Source organism: Hypomesus nipponensis, chromosome 12, assembly GCF_054491055.1.
Source record: "Hypomesus nipponensis isolate SF chromosome 12, ASM5449105v1, whole genome shotgun sequence".
NCBI classification, from domain to species: Eukaryota; Metazoa; Chordata; class Actinopteri; order Osmeriformes; family Osmeridae; genus Hypomesus; species Hypomesus nipponensis.
In genome coordinates, this window is record NC_140372.1 from 2,547,501 (window position 1) to 2,555,000 (window position 7,500).

The window sequence follows — 7,500 nt, forward strand, 5'->3', positions numbered from 1 at the left end:
TGCTAATCACCTTCACAACAGTGATTTACATCACCCTTGTTTGACCTAGAGAGAGTGAGATTCGGATGTTGGCATGGTGATGACACTACAACATGACTGAGAAGAAGACACACACACACACACACACACACACATCCACTGTTCATCAAGTGGTACTTTTGATTGAATCAAATAATGTTTTGTGCAAGTGTAAGCACTGTATGCCCTGCTTATCTGTGTGTGTGTGTGTGTCTGTCTGTGTGTGTGTGTTTGTGCATCATTCTGTGACACCGCAGAAGAGGCGAACGGTAAAAGCGTGTGATGCTCTGAGACACCATCACTAGCGGAGGAGTGCAAATGAACGGCGAGTTCTCCGTCTGCCCCACCAGATGAGGGAGAGATGGAAGCTTCATGATGTTTATTTCTCTGTCTGCACATGTGTGCATGACTACATCCCTGTGACCAACCAGGAAGGAGAGAGAAGAGAGAGAGAGAGAGGGAGAGGGAGAGAGAGAGAGAGAGAGAGAGAGAGAGGGGGAGTGAGTGGGAGAGAGAGAGGGGGGGGGAGAGAGAGAGAGAGAGAGAGAGAGAGGGAGAGAGAGAGAAGGAGAGGGGGGGAGAGAGGGAGGGAGGGAGGGAGGGAGAGTAAGAGAATGAAAAGAAAGTTAAAATCAACAGATCGGAGCGAGGGAAAAGGGTTGTGTCTGACAGGTTGTTGCGAGGGAGAGGGAGAGGGAAAGACCAAACAGATCTCGAAGAGACAGATGATGGAACATTTGCAGAACAGTTCCTCTGACAAACAGGTGGTCAGGAAAGGGAATGAGGAGGAGGGAGGGAGAGGACGAGAGGGGGAAAAGTGGAGATATACTCTCTCTTTGTTTCTCTCTCTCACACACTCACACACACACACACACACACACACACACACACACACACACACACACATAGAACCATCCTCTCTTTCTCGATATTGTGCGTCAGTTGCAAGAACTCCAAGGGCACAAAGTCAACTGTGCAGCAAGTTTTCCGTAAACGTTGAATCACGTTGTTTTCTGTTGCTGTGACTTGGGAGATGCCCGGTTTGAACTCAGCCGTCCTCTGCTTTCGCACTCGCCTACTGACCTGTTCAGAGTGCTGAAAGCAGACAGACAGACCAAGATATTAAGATATATAGATATATAGATAAATGAGATGTATAAATGGATGGAGGGATTGATAGATTGGAGAGTTAGAAAGAGCTAAAGGCAAAGGGATGTGAAGGGTAGTGTTTGCCCAAGGCTTCAACCAGCACAGCCATGCATATTCACACAGACAGTTGTGGACGAACACACACACACACACATCACACACACACACATTATCTGGAGGAAGACACACAACTCCAATCATACAGTCTGATTTTGAGGTAAGTTTAAAACAAATGATGGGATCTGAGACAGGGTGACTAAGACCCACACAAACACAAGCTCCTCTGAATCTTACAACAGAGATTCCAGTGACGTGTCGTCCCAGATGATGGAGAGAGTTATGCTAATGCTAACGACACCGCTAGCCCACACAGGTTAACAACGCCGGCGTCTTTGGTGACGAGATACTCGGTGGAAATGTCACCCTTGTGAGTGTGTCTGCTCAGAGAGATTTCTGGAGATAGGGATGGGGGCTACACAACACGGATCACAAACACACACACACACACACACACACACAGGCTCATCTCTCTGCACCCACTTGCTCTCACATTAATGAAAGTTCAATGCTTCTGTAATTAGCGGGGCTGTATAATATCAATATGTGACTTATAGCCCTCCCGGGTCCAGGTCTGTCTCTATCTAATTGAAAGAGGGACATTAAAATCTTTGGAGAACCATTTGGCACGGTCGACTAAACAGTCATCAACAGAAAAGAAGGGGCCATCTTGTACAGCCATCTTCATATGAGCGCTGATCCCTGCCCCACTTCAAAGCATGATGAGAAAACAAGACACCATGTTGTGGTAGTTTGAATGTGTGAAAGGGAAAGGCAAACTGCAGTCCTGAGGAAAGACTTACGGAGAATGACACCAATTATAGTTTTGTAATTTATTATTAATTAAAATGATTTTATCTCTGTCTGACATGTAAAGAACTCGTTTGAACAATTTGTGGATCCTCAATGGCCAACAGACCGTTCTTTTCTCTCTCTCCCTCCTTCCATCTTTCCCTGCTTCCCTCCTTCCCCACCCCCTCTCTCTCCCTCTCTCTCCCTCTCTCTCTCCCTCTCTCTCCCCCTTTCTCTCTCCCTCTCTCTCTCCCTCCGTCTTTCTTTCAGTCCCCCTCTTCTCCCCCTCCTTCTGAGAGCTAATTAATTCCTCATCCTCCTGTCTTTTGTCCGCTCTGCCTCCACTCTCTGCTCCTTTAACCTTGAGGTCTGCAAGCAGCCCACTGTGATAATCTCTCACACTACCTTTGGTACTATCAAAGGACACACACACACACACTGGCGCGTGCGCAAACACCCACGTGCAAGCACACACACACACGTCATAAAGCACTGTGATAAAAGCAAAGCAAACTCATCTATGTAAAAACACATACACACTCAAACACAAACACACAAATACAGTCAGCGTTTGAAAACTGTCTTTTAAACTTACATTTGTAATAGTTCATTCAGTTATTCATTACAGTACGTTCTCTCTCTACGTGTGTGTGTGAGTGTGTGTGTGTGAGTGTGTGAGCATACGTGCGTGTGTGTGTGTTATTGGCTTTGTTCCCCCTAACTGGCTAGACGGACACAGCCTGCAGGAATGTCAAATCTCCAACCTGCATTCTGACGTGAACGCCCTCGCACACTGTCACCGTGTGTCTACGTACCTAAGTGTGTGTGTGTGTGTGTGTGTATGAAAGTGTGTCCATGTGTGCATGTCTCTGTGTGCGTGTGTGTGTGTGTATGAAAGTGTGTCCATGTGTGCATGTCTCTGTGTGCGTGTGTGTGTATGAAAGTGTGTCCATGTGTGCATGTCTCTGTGTGTGTGTGTGTGTGTGTGTGTATGAAAGTGTGTCCATGTGTGCATGTCTCTGTGTGCGTGTGTGTGTGTGTATGAAAGTGTGTCCATGTGTGCATGTCTCTGTGTGCGTGTGTGTGTATGAAAGTGTGTCCATGTGTGCATGTCTCTGTGTGCGTGTGTGTGTGTGTATGAAAGTGTGTCCATGTGTGCATGTCTCCGTGTGCGTGTGTGTGTGTGTATGAAAGTGTGTCCATGTGTGCATGTCTCTGTGTGCGTGTGTGTGTATGAAAGTGTGTCCATGTGTGCATGTCTCTGTGTGTGTGTGTGTGTATGAAAGTGTGTCCATGTGTGCATGTCTCTGTGTGCGTGTGTCCTATGTCCGTTAGCTCCATTAGCTGTCTTTGTCTAAATGTTAGACAGGGCCCCAGCCCTGTACCCTGGGCGCTATGGTAACACAGGTAGACACACTGGAGGAACTTTCTCCCCTCACTGACATGACATCATGAACCCTAACCCTGGAGTTTCACCAACAGCTACATCCGTGTGCATGTGGCTCCAACTGTGAGATATTGTGTACGTGTGTGAGTGTTTGTTTATTGTATTTTCTCTTTGAGTTTTACATAACAAAAAAAATCTTAGATGCCGTGCTACCAGGGAGTGCGTGTGTAGGTGTGTGAGTGTGTGTGTGTAGGTGTGTGAGCATTTGTATCTTTCTCTCATGTTTTCGTCCTCTCTTCTCTCGTGACAGTGAGCTGGCATGCGATCTACATTGCCAATCAGAGGTTTGGCGTTTGCTCTCCAGCGATCTGGGCTCTGTTTTCTCTCTCCTTTCATCCCTTCATCCCCTCTGCGACACAGCCTGTGGTTTTAGAGAAAGTTTAAATGCTCTTTCATCTCTGTATCTTTGTGTGTGGGGTTTGTGTGTGTGCGTGGTGTCTGTCTGTGGGGTGTGTGTGTGTGTGTGTGTTCGAGTGTGTGTGTTCGAGTGTGTGTGTGTGTTCAGTTCAATTAGTTTGAAAGACACTTTTCACTTGTTTCTAAGCTAGCATGTTTTTTACAGTAAGAAGCACCTTTTGTCATGTTTGCTGAAATAAACTTCACATCCTGATTGCAATCAATAAATCAAATGATCTGACAGTAAAATTAAAATAAATCTGATATCTGTGGCCGTTGCAGCACTGTAATAAACACAACCAATCATTAGCATCAGACTGGCACTATTGATTGGATGACATTCGGACCGAATGCAATGATTGGATGCGCTGCTTCCTGTGTTTTGGGGGAGTGGCTTTGAAGAGAAGGATGTACTGGATACTTTTAAACTCAAGCCAACTTTTCTGTTTAGCAAAACATGCCTACCCTACCGGCTTGCAGAATAAAGGATTTGGCCTCTAAATAGACACTATTTGAAGAAAGATATGCTAAATCTATGAAACTTTTCAATTCGTTTTTTTATGACTTGCTCTCTATGCGAGGAGGTCATTGCATTATGAGGCCTGATGTGTGTGTGTCGGTAGTTTGCTACCATTATCCCTACTACCAATTGTAGTGCATTAGGAGGGTGGCCTCTACTGCACTGCTCTGAGAGAGAGAGAGAGAGAGAGAGAGAGAGAGAGAGAGAGAGAGAGAGAGAGAGAGAGAGAGAGAAGAGAGAAGGAGAGAGAGAGCGAGAGAGAGAGAGAAGGAGAGAGAGAAGGAGAGAGAGAGAGAGAGAGAACAACGAACAAAATGCCCACCTTCCTCCCTTCCTGCCCTTCCTCCTCTTACCCTCCTCCTCCTCCTCCTTCTTATTCCCCTGTCTCCTGCCTTCATCCTTTTATCCCTTCCTCTATTCCACCCTCCCCTCCTCTCTCCTCCCCTCTCCTGCACCATCCTCTCCTCACGTTGTATGTTGTATGCTCACCTTGTGTGTTTGATGTCTAAAGAGCACAGCCAGGTGCTCCCAGATCTCACTATTAAAGACCCTGCAGTCGGGCCGAGGGAAGGAGAGGACAGAGGGTGAGAGGACGAGGAGAAAAAGAGAAACACTGGCCTTTTATGTTCGTCTTTAGTGTCTCTCGTTTGCAGATGTCACCAGTTGTTCTCCCCGATCAGAAGGGTGTGCATGCGTGCACACACACACACACACACGCAGAAAACGCACACACGCTCAAGTTTTGCCTCAAGCTTCGAGCCCGTGGCCTGTTTTAAGTGTCATGTGACATGGTGAGGTCCAAGGCTGCCCCCCCCCCCCACACTCACAAACACACACTGTCCTGTAAAGACAGAACAGCCATTTCCCACTGACTGAACACACACACACGCACGCACGCACACACACCAGTCGCTGCTGCCTGTGTTCTCTGAGTCACCTTGCCCCAGGGCTTCTCATCGCCACCTCGCAGCGCTGGCTCTATCTGTGAGTGTATCCAGTCAGTTCAATCATGGCCAGCTGTATGTTTTGGTGAGCGTGTGTGAGTGTCTGTGTGTGTGTGTGTGTGAGAGAGAGAGAGAGAGAGAGAGAGAGAGAGAGAGAGAGAGAGAGAGAGAGAGAGAGAGAGAGAGAGAAAGAGAGAGAGAAAGAGGGGTCAGATAGTCAGAGAAGCACAGCCAGTGCGTTTGTGTGATCATGTTCTGGTTTTCCTCTCTGCCATTTGCGCCTGACACACACAGGCGTGGAAAGGGAAGCCGTGTGACAAAGCGGAGCCTGAAAGCGAAGCGACCAACGGTGACAATCAGCGAACGCACACCGGCAAAGCCTGAAGAACCCTCCTGGCAACAACAGGGACTGAATGTGTCGCTGTCAAACAGCCCGGAAACATGAAGGTAGATGTGTTCATATACACCCCGCGCACACACATACCTGCACTCGCACACACCTACACACCTCCACACACCAACACACACACATACCTGGACACACACTGCACCCCCCCCCCACACACACACACATACACACTCACACACACACACACACACCCCTACACACTCACACACACAGACATCCGGTGGATGCAGCTGTGAGGTGCTCCTGCACCTGGCCTTGACCTTTGAACCAGGAAGGGTGAGACTTTTCATCTGCCTCCAACAGGAAGAGCCTCAGTTGAGTGAGTCTGCTTCCTGAGAGAACTGTATGTTTATTTCCTGGTCTCTAGAAACGATTTTGGTTTTTAAGCGCTTTGCTAACGAGCAACTGAACAAACTAATCTGTCTTCTGACAAGTTCTTGATTGATTTTTTCATTTTCATTGTCTTACGTTTCTGGTAAATAAGGACATTGCTAACAAGCAGCAAGTCCGTCTTGAACTTTCTTTGAACCTTATGGACGGAACTATAAAACTGCCCACGCACATTTTACCCATGGGGCTTAGGGGCCCCATCAGAAGGGTTCTTGAAATGGCCTGAGTACTTCCTGGTCAGGGGATGGGGTGTGGCCTGTGGAGTTGGAAGAGAATAGCAGGAAGTGTAAATCTATCAGGCTCTATTCTGCACGCGCTCACATGATCACATGACGAGGAATCCCTGTTCCAGGCAAGCTGACTTCCAAACAAACACGATCACGTCAAAACGTATTAAAACATACACAAACATTTGTTTTACTGTGCAGATGTCACCAGTGTGTAATCGAGATATGACTGCGTTTGTGATTTGATTTGACGACCTTACTCAAACTGAAAGGGCGTTGGAAAGGTACGTTTTCTGTGGCTTACGTCACATGACCCAGCAAAGTTTAGACAAACAGAGATGCCACCGCTCCCACCGTGGACGTCTGTCCTCGCCTGTGACTGAGCCAGCGGGGGGATGACAGAGCAACACCTCCAGCTTCCTGTGTAAAGCCTCTGCCTGTGCATGGCTGTGGGCCCTCGAGGAGGGGGAGCGCAGGCCAGACACACGAGGAGACACAGGAAACTCAGCGCTGGTTTCCCAGACGTGCAGACACAGCCTCGGTGAAGGGCGGTGGACTCTGAGACGTTGAGTGGCTGAGCTGGGATGGGCGGGGCTGTTTTTCTTTCTGTTTTTTTTTTTTTTTTTTTTATCCCCACATGGCGCTAAAACAGGGAAATATCAAAGAAACAACGTTGTTCAATGGGACCCCTGCGCTCCACATTGATTTGAAACAAGCCATTAAGTCCCTATATTCTCAGCATACCTGATGGGTGTGTGTGTCTGTGTGTGTCTGTGTGTGTCCGTGTGTGTCTGTGTGTGTGTCTGTGTGTGTCTGTGTGTGTCTGTGTGTGTCTGTGTGTGTGTGTGTGTCTGTGTGTGTCTGTGTGTGTCTGTGTGTGTGTGTCTGTGTGTGTGTCTGTGTGTGTGTGTGTGTGTGTTTAAGGTGTGTTCTCTCTGCTTCGGTGGACAAAGCTGATAATAGGGGTTGTCAATATGCCTGTGTGTGTTGCTCAGAGGGTCCTGGGGAATATATCTGTGTGTGTGTGTGTGTGTGTGTGTGTGTGTGGTGGCCTGGGTGGCCCAATGGTACCAAATTAGACCTGGCAGTGGGAGGGGATCATGAAAGACATTGTGAAGGACTTTTCATCTTGTTTATTTGAACCACAAGTC